This window comes from Microcebus murinus, chromosome 13 (assembly GCF_040939455.1).
Source record: "Microcebus murinus isolate Inina chromosome 13, M.murinus_Inina_mat1.0, whole genome shotgun sequence".
In the NCBI taxonomy this organism is placed as follows: Eukaryota; Metazoa; Chordata; class Mammalia; order Primates; family Cheirogaleidae; genus Microcebus; species Microcebus murinus.
This window is the reverse complement of record NC_134116.1, coordinates 22,024,193-22,039,230: the sequence shown is the minus strand read 5'-3', so window position 1 is coordinate 22,039,230 and position 15,038 is coordinate 22,024,193. Positions and strand designations below refer to the sequence as shown.

The window sequence follows — 15,038 nt, the reverse complement described above, 5'->3', positions numbered from 1 at the left end:
TTTGCTACTTCATTAAAAATGTCTAGCAAAATGGAATTGAGAAGGGAAGCAATTTTTTAGCTCACAACTATTCAATCACGAAGAAATTATGGGCTGCCAAGAAGTTTCAGGGAGCCCATGTATGTTGACTAATCCTTCACATTTGTGAGCAATTTGGGGGGATTTTTCTTTTTAATGTTTGAAATTTCTGCACACCCTCTCCCTGTTCTCTCTCTAGTAACTTCTAATTATATCTTCAGCTGTGCAGACCAGGCATATGTTCTATATTTTCAATTGTAAATAATTAAACTCCCCACTGGACTCCCTTTTCAGACCACGGTGTAACCTTCATTAATGAATCTTCAGGGGAAAACGCTCCTTTGTAGGAACTCGAGCATACATTAAAAAGAAAAAAGTAGCGCATTTTCATAAATCATATGAGACGGAGCTCCTAGGTTTGCAGCTGCACAACACAAATACCAGGTGCACAGTTTTTATTTGTCTCCGCCCAGTGGAAGATAAACAGGACCCGCCTTCAGCAAGATTGAGAAGTCTGCTGTGTCGGTCTCCAGCCTTTTCCTTCATCAGCCCTTTTCTCCCATATTGATGGCTGCACAATGCCCTTCTGTTCTCGTTACTGGTCTCCTTGTCATGAAACACTAACCAAATCTCTATCAATCCTTTAAACCTGGTGACTGAGTGATTGCATTTTAATTGAAAGTCATTTGCACTAAAATATGTCAGGCAAAGAGTTGCATGATTGGCTTTCTTCAATTTTTCAAATCCTCTGTGAAAAAGATTTCAAATGTAATGAAGGGGGAGGGCACGGGTGGTGGGGAAACATTGCAGAGCAGAAAGCCGTGCATGCCTACTAGTCCTCCTTGGCTAAGCATGGATCAAGCTGATTTGGGTTTTTCAGGGTGAACTGGCAGGCAGGCAGGCAGTAGGGTAAGAAAGAATCTGGCCTGGGTCCCTTTCTCTCCCTGGGAGATGGATGAGCCCAGAGTTTCCTAGGCTTATTTCTGGGTTTTAATGAGCTCAGGGTAGCCCGTGTGAAAGAGGATGCTCCAAATTACCATCACCTGTTGGGGAAATAGCACGCTTGGGGTTTCCATGAAAGGCCATTTTCTTTCCTGTGTAAAAACAGCAATCATCTATTCCTCTCGAATCTATTGCCTGGAAACCAATTAATGTTGTTTTGAGAGGCCAGATATCCCAGCAGTGCTTGAGTAACCAGGTGCTAAAGTTGCTAATGTTCAGAACAGCTCTGGAGAACTGGACAGAAAAAACATGTGGACAACAGTATTTGCGGTTTGAAGCCATCACTACCTCTTAGAAGTAGGTGTTTGTTTCCACTGGTGTGCGTGCATTCGTGTTCCAGTGTTCTTTTATCTTCTGCCCATTCATTCAGCAAATATTTGTAGAGAATCCACGTGGCAGACATGGTTCTGTACTGGAAGTACAGGAATGACCAAGGCACAGTTCCTCACCCTCACTAAGCTTACTTTCTAACAGGAGAGACAGATACTGAACAGATAAATTAATTACATAAATTAATAAGCAGGATACCATGTTAGACAATCATCAGTAATAGGAAAATGCTTCTCCTCCCCCAGGGCCTGGGCATGTTTTGACAGGACATTTCTATCATTTATGATATGATATTTTTTTCCAAGAAACCTTAGTTCCTCTGTTAGGTTTTAGTCTGAAATGTCAGTTCTTGGCACGCCCATGGTTGAAGAATGACCAGATACACCAAAGTTATGCAAGCATGACAATGAGGTTTATGGAGGAAAAAAAGATAGGATTATAGAGCAAGAGCAAGAAATAGGTTTACAGAGCATGGTACATATGCCACAGATGACGACCGGACCCATTGTCACAGCAAAAGGAGAGCCAAAGGAAGAGCAAAGAGAGAGATTGGCTGTGGTATGCATCTTATTTTATAGTGCCTAGATATGGGACCTCTCTCTTGGTTCACAGGTCACCATGGAACCACTTTGATTGGACTGTTGGGAGTCACATGAGCCTTAACTACACACGTGGGTTCTAGGTCACTTTCCAGATTTTATGGTACCCATGTGGCTTGGCCCATGGGCTACAGAGTCCTCTGCATTCTGTTGCAGCTGACACACCAAGTTCTGATTGTCAGATTCGTAGGGTATTCCCTCCTCCCCCAGATATGGAGAATTAGGGTGGGGCAGGACCAAGATGGGGACAACAGCACCCGCTTTCACCCTTAGGAGACCCAGAATCCCTCACTATCTACCTAACACCTCTAAAGGCAACAGCTTCCAATCGGTTCTCCTGGCTTGGCTTCTACTCTTGAACCCCTTCGAATCTGTCCTTCATCCAGTAGCCAAAGCGTTTCTAAAACATAAACTATGTCATGTGCCCCTTGCTTTGTCTTCAGTGGCTTCTTTTGCGCTTAGAATGGAATCTAAATTCCTGCAAGGTCTTGCCTTATCTGGCCCCTGTCCACCTGTGCAGTCTTGTTTCGTGCTACTTTCCCCTTGGCTTACTGGGTTAGCCATGTGGCTTTTCTCTCAGTTCCTTAAAGATATGCGCAGTTCCTCCACCTTTGATGCTTTTGAGAGTCCGGGGTGCTCACCATTACACGATGGAGACCTCTGATGCTTTTCATTCCAAAAAGTGAATTAACTAAATTATCTTCCCTTTAAAATTCATTTTTTAATTGACAGATACAAATCATATATATTGATGGTGTACAACATAATGTTTTGAAATGTATATTCACTGTGGAAGGGCTAAAATCAAGCTAATTAACATAATGCATTACACCTCACATATTTAACATTTTTTGTGTTAAGCGAGAACACTTAAAATCTACTCTTAGCAATTTTTAAGTGTAAAATGCTTCGTTATTAACTATAGTTCAAGTCAAGTGTTCTATTAAAAATTCTTCAAGAGGACTGATGTACTCTTTTTATTACTAGAATGTGGAGGAGACATTTTTGTGGAATTTGACCAACTCCGTTATAATAGTATTGCTGTTAATAAAGAATGTACTTTAAGATGACACATTTCTTTGTAAGAAATGTTAAAGACAAGAGTAGAAATAATACTGTGTATATAATAAGAGTACACTCATATGAGGGGATACAGTATAAAGGATCATAAAATGGTAGTACAAAAAAATGTCCAGTGAGCTAGAAACAAAATAATAGTATATCTGGTAGTGTTAGCACAGAGAAAAGAGGATGGAGGGAAGAAGACAGCCAGGCTCTTCAGGAAAGAGGGACAGGAGGCCAGGAGTGTGGATGGAAGATAGCACTGGGGAAGGACCAAAGCCAGCTTTTAATGTGGTGGACAGGTAAAGGTGGTTGGAATTTATAGAAGTTAAGCAGTAAACATCAATCAGATTTGCTGGTGGAACAGATATGTTCTGAGAAGAGGTGTTATTCCCTCAAGAGAATGGAATTTTCTTTTAAATTTAGAAAAATATAGTTTTATTTTCCATAGAAGCCACATCCATGCAATTATGCATGAACAAGAGTCTAAAATCTACATTCTAGCAAAGAACTGGATGGTTGAATTTATCTTTTTAAAGGAACCCTTGGACACTGTTGGCAAACAGTCTCATCAGATCAGAAGGTCTGGATTTCTAGACTTAGGCTGGACCAGTATTTGCCTAACCAGAAATACTGTTAACTTCTGATTAGACGAGCTTCATGTGAGGCCAGAGGCTATCATGGAGGGCCAGACATCCTGAGAGTAGTAAAGCTTCCAAATTAAAATGACTTTTTACTCTAGGACATGATTGGCAACCTCACTTTTGAAAATAATTTATTTTATTAAAGCAGTTACTGTTAGAAGTCATTCCCAGAGCTTCTTTCAGAAAAGCAACAGTACTTACAACTGCCAACTCATATTCGTTGAGCGCTTATTGCCAGGGACTGTACTAAGTGCTTTACATGGTTTAGATTATGTAATATTTATAGCAATGCTTATAATGAGATAGATCTTTCTCCCTATTTTGCAAATAAAGAAACCAAGACTTAGAAAAGTCAAGGTCTCCTGGTACAAAGGGTAGAAGTGTCTGATTCCAGAAGCATATGGCGCCAATTGCTACTTTATAATGATGGCAGTGCCTACAGAGTTAGTCTTACACAAGGGCAGAGTTCAGTAAATATTTGCTGAATATATCAATTATTAAGAGAAAGTTCATTAGCCTTCAGTAAAATCTGCATGAAAAGGTAAGGAGAAAGGTGGCAAAAGGCAGGAAGGAGGACTCAAGCTATCTGTCTTTCTGGCTGATTTCCTTTATAATTATACCTAGTACTTCCCAACATGAGAAATTGCAATTAAATATTTCTCTTATCCAGCCTAATCATTCATTGCTTCCAGCCCTTCCTAGAGCTCTCATGGTACAAGTTATAAAATTCTTTTTTCTCTATATCTGAAGGCCAAAGGTGAACACACCACAGTTTTAGATATAAAATACCTTTTCCCGAATGCTCTCATCATATCTAGAGGAAGGAACAGCTAATCTCTTTCTACCTAATAATTGAGATCATGAATTAGTGGGATTTACAGACTAATGAAAAGATTTAGTCTCACCATATATGTTCGTGCTCCAATCTTGTCTCAGATCTATTTTTATAGGTATTGTCAGATTCCTTTTTCTCTCTTATTTTTAGTCCACCAAGGGAGCTGTTGGAGGTGAGGCACATTGAAATTCCTTTCAGAAAATACATTGGCTGCACCAAGTTATATAATCAAGTTATAATGTTTGGGTAATAACATTATGACACTCATTTCAAACTTTAGATTTATATACCCTTTGTACAATATTTTATATCTATATAAAATATATACACACATTCTTAAAGACTGGGAACAATAGCATATTAAAAAATTGGGGGTTCCTTTTTGGACAAAGAATTGCCTAATAACAGTAACAATTGCGGTTGCTATTTATTGAACACCTACTACATTTATCTATTCAGCAAACACCCTACCATGTGCCAGGCATGAGGAATGTAGTACAGGATGAAGCCAGAGTCCTTGCTCTTGTGTGTGTCTCTTCCTAGTTGCTTGCTTTCTCTTTTTCTTTCTCTTTTCCCTTTCCTTTTCTTTCTTGCTTTCGAATCCTCACTGCAATTTTGTGAAGTATTCATTTCTTTGTTATATCAGTAAGGAATGCTAAATTTAGAGATTAAGTAGCCAGCTCGAGGTCATACAAGAAGCAAGTGGCCGAGCTGGGATTGGAGCACAGATTTTTTTGATCCAAAGGAAAAGATTTTCCCAGCATGTCACACTGTTTCCTCAATGTCTTCCCACCAGGACCAGATATATATTTCACCCTGGGCGAAGCCAGCCATGAAAGGGAGCACTGTTGCCTGCAACAGACTGTGGGGAACCTATTGATGACAAACATAAGTTGTTAGTCTTTCAAGCCCCGACCAAGTGTGTTGCATTCACCAACTTCACAATCGTCATCAAAGATAGGGAAGAGCCCTCATTACTCCATCACCTCTGATACCCACCCAAACCAAAGCAGTTCAGAGCTTTGCAGGTTTGTGGAAATTTCCCAAGGGAAAGGAGGAAAAAAATTCACTGAATCGCTGCCTTTGAATTTCAGAAGTGTTGATAATCTCCTTCCTATCCTATCAGGGAAGATAAAACTGATCTCACTAGATCTCATTTAACTATATTAGGAATAATTTCAAACCTAATCTAGGAAAAGATTGGTTTGTCAGATATAATCTAAATTAAGAAGGAAGACTTATTAAATTCCAATTGAAACCATCCATTCAATTAATACTTACTACAGGCCAGGGTAGAACCCATCACCGAAGAGCGGGACGACCTTCAGTTACTTAATTTTCTCCCCACAATCCTTCCTGAATCTACAGCTCTAATGAAGATGAAAAAAACCTGAGAGAACAGAAAAGAGAATGTAATATAATAATTTGTCTCTGGCTATTGGGTCTTCGTTTCCTCATCTGTAAAATCAGGGGTTGATCTAAATATTCTCTGCCAGGTCTCACAATTTCCAGTTTTATGAACATTATCTTGTTGCCAATTATACAGGTTTCCTTTTCCAGCATCCAGTTCCTTTGCTTTTCTCTGGATCTCTTTCCTTTCGGAATATTCAGAGATAAATAATATCTTGGGAGTTCAGATGGAGAAAATACCTTCTCTCAGATTTGAGGACATTGTTTAGAATTTAGTTGAAATAAATATATTTTTATTCCAGCAGCATTTATCTTTTCTCTCTTTGAGGCCCTGTATTATGTGTGCCCTTCGTAAGGCAAAAAGCATATTATTCCTTGTATTATGGTTATTTTTGTACTACCTTTTCCTGCCCAGGATTATAAATTACTTGAGGACAAGAGTGACATCTTACTCATTCTTACATGCCACAGAGAGCTTTCCTAACAAGTCCTTTTACACAATAAAGAAAGAAACACTACACTTTGCTCAGTTGAATTCAGCACATGAAAATATAATGCCAGGGAGACTTCAACAATAAGGAATAGAAAACACCTTAAAATGTACTTAGAGTTAGTCTAGTATTCTTGAGACAAGCATAGTACTTACCAGGTCAGATTTTTCTATCAGATAGACCTGGGAGCTTATTGTGATGAGTTATATGATTTGGAGAAAATTATTTATCTGTCTAAACTCAATTAATTCACATTAAAAATAAGGACTTCAGTTTTCCCTGCTCACAGGCTTGTTTGAGGGTGCAATGAAATAATCCATGTAAAATGCTTAGCATGGAATATGTCAAATCAAAAGCACTCATACAGGTGAAGCAGTTTAATTGCTGTTATTAAAAACATCTGTTATACCAAATTCTAAACCACATTTATTCTATGGTCTTGCCTCACCCATGATAGTCTGTGGGTTTATTTTTAGCATCTAAGATCAGAAGAGCAGATTTGATATCCACACCACTGCATTGAAACCCACCGATGTTTGGTGTTGTTTTTGATGGCAGGGAATCACCTAGAGAGAAAGATGGATCTTAAATAAGTATCTAGCAAACAAGGCTTTTAGAAGAAAGGAGACTCCAGGGAAGAGGGGAATTGCTAGAAACTATATCAACAGCCCGACTCTAGCCTGTGCCTGGTGGCCACACCAATACCACCACAGTGAAGAGTTTTCGAGGAATTTCCATGGCCTCTGCCCAATATCATGTTTTTCTTACATTGAGGGAAAAATTGGGCTGCTCCATTGACAAGTGACTTAGTCCCTTCTGCCTGATCTCTGAGAAAAAACCAAATGTTAAATGCCTGAGGTGATGGATACCCCAATTACCCTGATTTGATTAATCTACCTTGTATGCCTGTATCAAACATCACATGTACCCCGTTAAGATATACAACTATATGTACCCATAATACTTATAGATTTAAAGAATTTAAAAATAAAGAACTTAAAAATTAAGTTGTACAAACTTGCAACTATATAAATTATATTAAAAACAAAGATATTAAATAACATATGCTAAAAACTCATTCCTCCCTAATTATTTTATTAACACTATTATTTATCCTCTTGAGATTATTCATGAATTATAACATGAATTTAAAAATAAAAAAGCAAATGGCCATACTATTTTTAAAGCTTTAAGTTCTGTTTCTATTTCCTCCTTAGTATTGTTTTTAAAGGAATAGAATATGTTCCTAATGATTTCTAGATTCATATTTCCTCTGTTTTATTTAAATTAAAAGTTTATATTCTGCCCATCAGTGCTTACTTATAACATTCCACCAAAAAAAAAAATACCACTAACTTTGAAACATCTTTTATTCTTTTATTTCTTCACTGCTATACATAAAATCAGGGTCTGTTCTATTCCTGTTTGTAACATTACTGGATAACAGGGCCACATTTGTCAGATGCTAGATACGGTGGCGGAGGTGGGGAGGGTATGACACCTTTTTTATGAAGTAAAATGAAAGTTTGAAAAAAATACTTATGATGCATTCATATGAAGTGCATCCAAAGCAAACAAGTTTCTACTTTCCTTCCATGTAAAAGCGATAATTTTTTTTTTCTCCTTTTGATGATAAAGGAAAACTCCTGATTATCTCTAATCTTTGGAGATTTATCTTAAGATTTTCTTTCACTTTCACTTCAGGGGAAAAGATGAGAAGATTACATTTAATGCAGTCTACTCAAGGATAAATGATTAAAACACAATTCAGGGCCGGGCGCGGTGGCTCACGCCTGTAATCCTAGCTCTCTGGGAGGCCAAGGCGGGCGGATTGCTCGAGGTCCGGAGTTCGAAACCAGCCTGAGCAAGAGTGAGACCCCATCTCTACTATAAATAGAAAGAAATTAATTGGCCAAATAATATATATAGAAAAAATTAGCCGGGCATGGTGGCGCATGCCTGTAGTCCCAGCCACTTGGGAGGCTGAGGCAGAAGGATCTCTTGAGCCCAGGAGTTTGAGGTTGCTGTGAGCTAGGCTGATGCCATGGCACTCATTCTAGCCTGGGCAACAAAGCGAGACTCTGTCTCAAAAAAAAAAAAAAACAACACAATTCAGTTGTTAACACTCAATGCTCTTAGGAACAACAGAAGATAGTCTCCTGGTCTCTTGATAAAGAGTCTCCTTCCAAATTCTTCCTGCCTTTAAGAAGAGAACTTCCACTGAACCAGGCTGCTCATGGGCAGTGGGTTATTGTGGTAGAGGGATTTCAGTGGCCTCTGCCCAGTCTCACAAAATAACACCTCTTTATCCCTAGCTCATAGTCCTTCCCTTCTACCCAGGGATATATGATCTGGTTTGATTCTGATAGAGTTATTGCCTCAGCCAGCCTATATTTAAACTTCTAAATGAGCCATATCTGTGGGAGAAGCAGGCTAATTTGTAGTGTTTGCCAATTTCTGTAGTGTAAATACTCCCTGCATGGCTGAACTGAACACAGGGTAGCACACCACAACATAAAATTCCCACCTTACAGATACAATTGTCATGAATAATCTCAAGAGGATAAATAACAGTATTAATGCAATAATTAGGGAGGAATGAGTTTTTAGCATATGTTACTTAATATCTTTGTTTTTAATATAATTTATATAGTTGCAAGTTTGTACAACTTAATTTTTAATAATCGCTATGTTTAACAACTGGCTGGCAAAAATTTAACAAGTGGTCTCATGAGCCATTAAGAGCCAGTTCCAGCACACCACTGCTATTCTAGGAGTATTTCTCTGACACTCCAGTCTGGGTGAGTTGCCACTTGTGGGTGTTCCCACTGCACTTATCACATTCTACAATATCTGCCTGATATCTTGTTTGTACCCCCATGACAGCAGGGACATATCCAGTTGGCATACCCCCAGCACCTGTGTTTGGCCTTAGTGGCACTCAACAAATATTTGTTGAATCCTGGATTGAATGCATGGTAGAGAGCCAGGCTGATAATAATTTACATGTTTACTTATATTGTGCAAAGTGATCTTAAAGAACAGCTTTAAGCCTTACAAGCAAAGAGCATGTGAAATAATAATCACTTAGTCAGGCTTAGAGGGTCAGGGCTTGTTTTCTCTCCACACTCAGAAATATGCTTTGTTCAGTTCCTTGTAACTTCTCCCTGCTCACCGTTTGGGAGGAAATATCAAGGTGTTCTGTGGTTTAAGGAATGCAAATCCCTTTCGGTAGGGAAAAAATCTTCTCAAGCAAATGAAAAGAACTTGCTTTTTATTGAAGAAAAGATTTTAAGAAGTATGCAATACATCTGACAGAAATTCTGGAACCAAGCTGTGTAAGCATCAGGAGTAAATTTTTAAAACCTTAAAGCTGACATGGTAGCTGGCTTTTGAAAATTAAAGCCAACAAAAAGTGGCCAAAACTAAAAATGATGACTTGGCTTGGTTCAGTAAAACCCCAAATTCTCTTAGCAGAATCCGGAGCCCATCTAAGGGAAGTAGAGTTTGCCAAAGAACTTGGCCAGGCACAATTGCAATCAATCTTTCAGGGAAGAAAAGCATGAATCAGACAGCTAAAAAAAAAAAAAAAGAGAGAGAGAGAGAAAGAAATGAGAGAGAAAGAAGACAGAAGGGAAGAGAAAAGAAGATGAGAGGAGAGATTGTCCTAAGATATAAGGATGAAGAACTGTTTTCTTAGACAGCAACCCATAAAGAAAATTGTCACACTAATTTAAAAATATTAGTGAGTATAAAGAAAATATATAGTGAGTATAAGGAATGAAGGAAGTCATTATCAAAATGTTTTAAGTTTATCTTCAGGAAAACTTCTGATTTTAAGATACTTCTTAAAAATATTAATTATATTTGTATTATAAATATTAATTATAAAATATCTTAATATACTTCTTAAGTATATTAGCAGATATACTTCTTAAGATATCGGCAGAGTATGGTTAGGCACCCTCCAAAAATGTGTGAAATGAAGTTCTAGAGCAGTAGTTTAATGTTCTGTAACGGTAATAATGTAGCTCTTCTTGCTACTACTTTTAATGAAATGTTTTAAAAAACATTTTAACTTATTCACATTTACTTACTAATGATATGTGAATGTCCCCTGCACACACATTTATCCACTTGGTTCCACATCCACTTTGAGAAAGGGCTCCAGGTCTGGCTGAACAGAGCTCGGATACACCTGCTGCAAAGCACAGGTGCTGCCGTTTATCATGTTGACAAATTGGGGATACCAAGAAGGTTGGTCATGCAAAGAGCCCAGGTTGTCTGCCACTCTGCTATGAGCCACAGCCGTTGCCTGAGCTCTGAGCCCAGTGATCTCCAGAAACCACCAGCCAATGTGACCACTTTGTGTACACTCCCTGCCTACTAGCTTATCAATCTCAGGGAGTAGCTATCATCAAATGGTCAAAAAACAGGATTTTTTGTGTTCACGTTATCAGTTTAAAGGAAGTTGTTGATTTGGCTTTGCTTTAATTTGACACAGTAAATGTGGTAAAGGAAATATCAATAATTTTTTTTGGCACATGGATGCATGATTCCTTTTATTTTCTTCAGTCTGAGAAAGAAGTGTTCAACCTTGATTTTGAAAAGATAATTGATCATTTGAGATAAAGCATATGAAACACATACGCCTGTCACAGAGACTCAAGTGTTCATCCTCTTTCCTGTCTTTTCTCTCTCATTACAGAAATCCACATGCTAATTACCTTCAATAAATATTTGCAAAAGAAGGAGATTATAACTAAAACTCCCATTTATTCATGATCTTTCATTCCCGATATTTTTTTTAAACCACATACTATGGGCTGAGAATTCTTACAGATTCTGAGATACAGTGAGGAACAAAATGTATGAGATCCTACTCATCACAGAGCTTAAATTATTCATGCATAACTCTGCCTAATCCATAGATTTGACTTCTCACCAGTTATTTTTCCATTTAATTACAGATTACTCAGTTAAAATAACACACCTTTATACTTTTATATTTTTTCAATCTTTTCTATTGAATCTTTTCGGTCTTTTCTATTCATTATGTCATTCTATCTTCACAACAGCTTGTAGAACTGGGGAGAATGTATTACCCCTAAGGTTACACAGGTGTAAGGAGAAAGACTGGTGTTAGTATTCCAAACTTTTAGACTCTTGTTTGTGACCTATTGCTATAGCCTGAATGTATATGTCTCCTCAGAATTCATATGTTGAAATCTTGACCGCCAAAGTTATGGTATTTGGAGGTGGGGCCTTTGAGAGGTGATTAGGTCATGAGGGTAGAGCCCTCATGAATGGAGTTAGTGCCTTTATGGAAGAGGCCTGAGGGGGGCTTGTTAGCCCTCTTTTTCCCTACCTCCATGGGAGGACACACAAGGAGGCACCATCTAGAAAGGAGAGAGCCCTCACCAGAAACTGAATCTGTTGGCACTTTGATTTGGACTTCCCGGCCTCTAGAACTGTAAAAAATAAACTTCTGTTGTTTATAAACTACCCAGTCTAAGGTATTTTGTTACAGCAACCAAAGTAGACTGAAACACCTGTCCATTACACCACAGCTGTCTCTTATGAAAATAATCACCACGCCTGGACAAAATATATGTAAGGGCCAGTGCAGATACCATAGCTTCTGTTTTCTTGGGTATGAACAGAACAGATCTGAATTTCCCAAGTAGTCATCTAACAAATAGTTCATTAACATTGAAGTTTAAATTATAATCCAAGTCAATAAAACATTACTTACTCTCAAAACATCAAATCTGATATAAATCTAGGTAGTGTTAACTGTTACCTATGTTTAATATAATATAAAAGATTAGAGTTCCATTTGCCAATTTCAGAATGGTATATGAGAATAGCAGCATCTTTCCCACCATTATAAGAACCTACTGAATAGAAAGTGAAAGGACATAATTAAAAAAAAAAAAAATACAGGAGCTGAGACAGGATTTACCTACAGCCATTGCTTCTCAGGTTGCCAATAACGACTTTTTCAAATGTAAAATCAAGCTACAAAAGGCAATGCAAAAAATGAAGAAGACAAAGGGATATAGGTATAAAGTTATGTATGTCTCAAAAAAAGTACATATCTTGTTAGTCTATTTTAATGGAAATATGTTAAGATGTTCCAATGTTTTTAAAGGAAAAATACCTGTATTTAGAAATCTAAGACACATCACTTATACCTTTTATGTATCACCACACCTCCAACTAACTCCTCCTCATCCCTCCAAAACTACAAAATGTCTTTTCTTTCGGCACTTTCTATCTTAATGTCAGCTTCTTTAATCTCAGAATGCCAATATACTTCTGAGACATTATCTCAGTAATCCTCTTAAGAGAGAGGATTCATGAGCCAGATATCTTCCTGAAATCCACAGGTTTTGTGAGTCAGCGAGGTGGGAAGGATAATTCCTTTGTACGTCTGTAGCATCTGTCTACGTTGGGACTCCTGAATACTTTGCCAAATTATCTAATTATCACTTTCTACATCCCTTGGAGAGAAGCAGGCAGGGGGTAACACGGATTCTATTTCTTAAAGAGGTAGAGCTAATGTTTTATACCACAATAAGGTGATTTAGCCTACAGCTACATCCTCTAGAAACTTCTGTTCGGTTGTAGAGAGGAGACCTTTAGTGTCTTAAAATAGTATTTTTCTCTGGAATTAAAAGCAAGGGAGAGTAGACCAGTTTCACAAATACATCTATGTAAATGCAGTTCTACCGGAATCACCTCTTTTCCTGGCAGGTTACAGCTACCTTCACGGTACATCTCAGGGTATGTTCCCTGAAACAGACCCTGTATGAGAATCCTTTGGGGAAATTATACCCAAATGATTTTGGGAATCACTACAAAGGCATCTTCTCTTTCAATGAATCAGAACACATGTTAGCAGGAGGACCCGCTTGTGAAGATACCTAATTAAACTTTGACACATGGAATGTATTGCTTATGTAACAGCTATTAGCCCCCGGAAATAATATTTTGTGGAAAACATTTAAGAAACATCAGCCCGGACGTTTTTTTCCCTTCAGTTTTTTTTTATTCAGAAGGCAAAACTTCTAGAAAATACAGATTATAGCATGATATAATTAACTAATTATTATCAAGCACTTACTTTTCTAGACACTGGGTTGTGTTTTCCTACTTTATGGGATGCATTTTATCATCACACCATATCTGTGTGGTAATATTATTGACATTATATTGATATACATATCAACTGATATAAAAATCAATATAATTATATTGATATAAATAATATCATTCTCTTTTGACAGATGAGGAGATTGAGGCTCAGAAAAGACTCTGCAAATGTTGGCATGGCACTGGGCTGTCCTCAGTCCTGTCCACCTGTCCCCTATTTATAAACTTTCCCTTAGTAAACATAACCAAGTTTAGGGTTTTAAATACCATTGTTAGGTTACTGATCCAAATCTACATCTTCAGCCCTGATCACCTACTTGATCTACTGACTTGTGTACTCTAAGGCCCTTTCCATCACATTGTTCCGCATCTGTTTTTTCTGTTATTCAAAATATGAAATATTGGCACATTCAGGCCACCAAGGAAAAGGTTCACTGGTCTTTTATACTGACTCAGCCCTGGACCTAATAATCCTTTGTCCAACTATAATGCTGCTATAGCAAACTCAGAAAATTGAGACAGTACAAATTTTCTGTGGAAGAATTTCTTTCGTTGCCCACTCTATGAACCCCATATTTTAAAATGTATTTTTTTCTGGCTAACAGATTGCATGTTGTCTTAGTCTGTTCAGGCTGCTATAGCAACATGCCATAAACTAGGTGGTTTATAAATAACAGAAATTTGTTTCTCACAGTTCCAAGAGCTGGGAAGCCTACGATCAAGGCTCCAGCAGATTTGCTGTCTGGTGAGGGCCTGCATCGTGTTTTAGAGATGGCACCTTCTCGCTGTGTCCTCACATGATGGACAAGGCCAGGGAGCTTTCTGGGTCCTGTTTCTGTAAGGACTCTAATCCCATTCATGTGGGCAGAGGCCTCTTCACCTCCCAAAAGCCATACCTCCTAATCAATCTCATGGGTGATTAGGTTTCAATTTATGAACTCGGGGAGGACACACATATTCCATAGCACATGTATGAAAAATGAAATTATTAATTTTCATTTTGTAAGTCATCTAAGTTATATGATGGATATATGTTGGAACACATATTCTCAGTATGAGACTGCCACAGATGTTTTCAATTATTCCTGAGCAAAAACCAGGCAAGTTCATGCTCCGGTACTCCTTTGCAATTGTTCTCATTAAGTTTTGTAAAATTCTGAAAAATAGCACTAGATCCCTATGCTTGGAATTTCCACATTAAAGAGTTTCTTTATGACAATTCTGTTTTTCTAGGGGTATGACAGAATCTGTGATTAGGGACCTTCAAGATATGAGGTTATTCTGACACATTTTTATGTAGGTCTAGACCTGATTATGGGGTTAGGTGTTGTTTCCAAAATTATTAGAAGTCAGTGTTTTCTTCAGTTTGAATCACAGATCCAGCAATTTCTGCTCTAAAGCTATTTTCAAAATCCAAACCTGACCTAAATAACAGAATGCTACTGGGCTATATTAACTAACCTATGTTCTATAATAATTAATATCCTCC

General features: G+C 37.9%; 1 protein-coding gene across 1 annotated transcript in view; it reads left to right on the top strand.

Moving 5' to 3' along the window:
* GPC6 (glypican 6) overlaps window positions 1-15,038 on the top strand; it is a 1,089,202-nt gene that overhangs the window by 980,966 nt on the left and 93,198 nt on the right. The window lies entirely within an intron of this gene.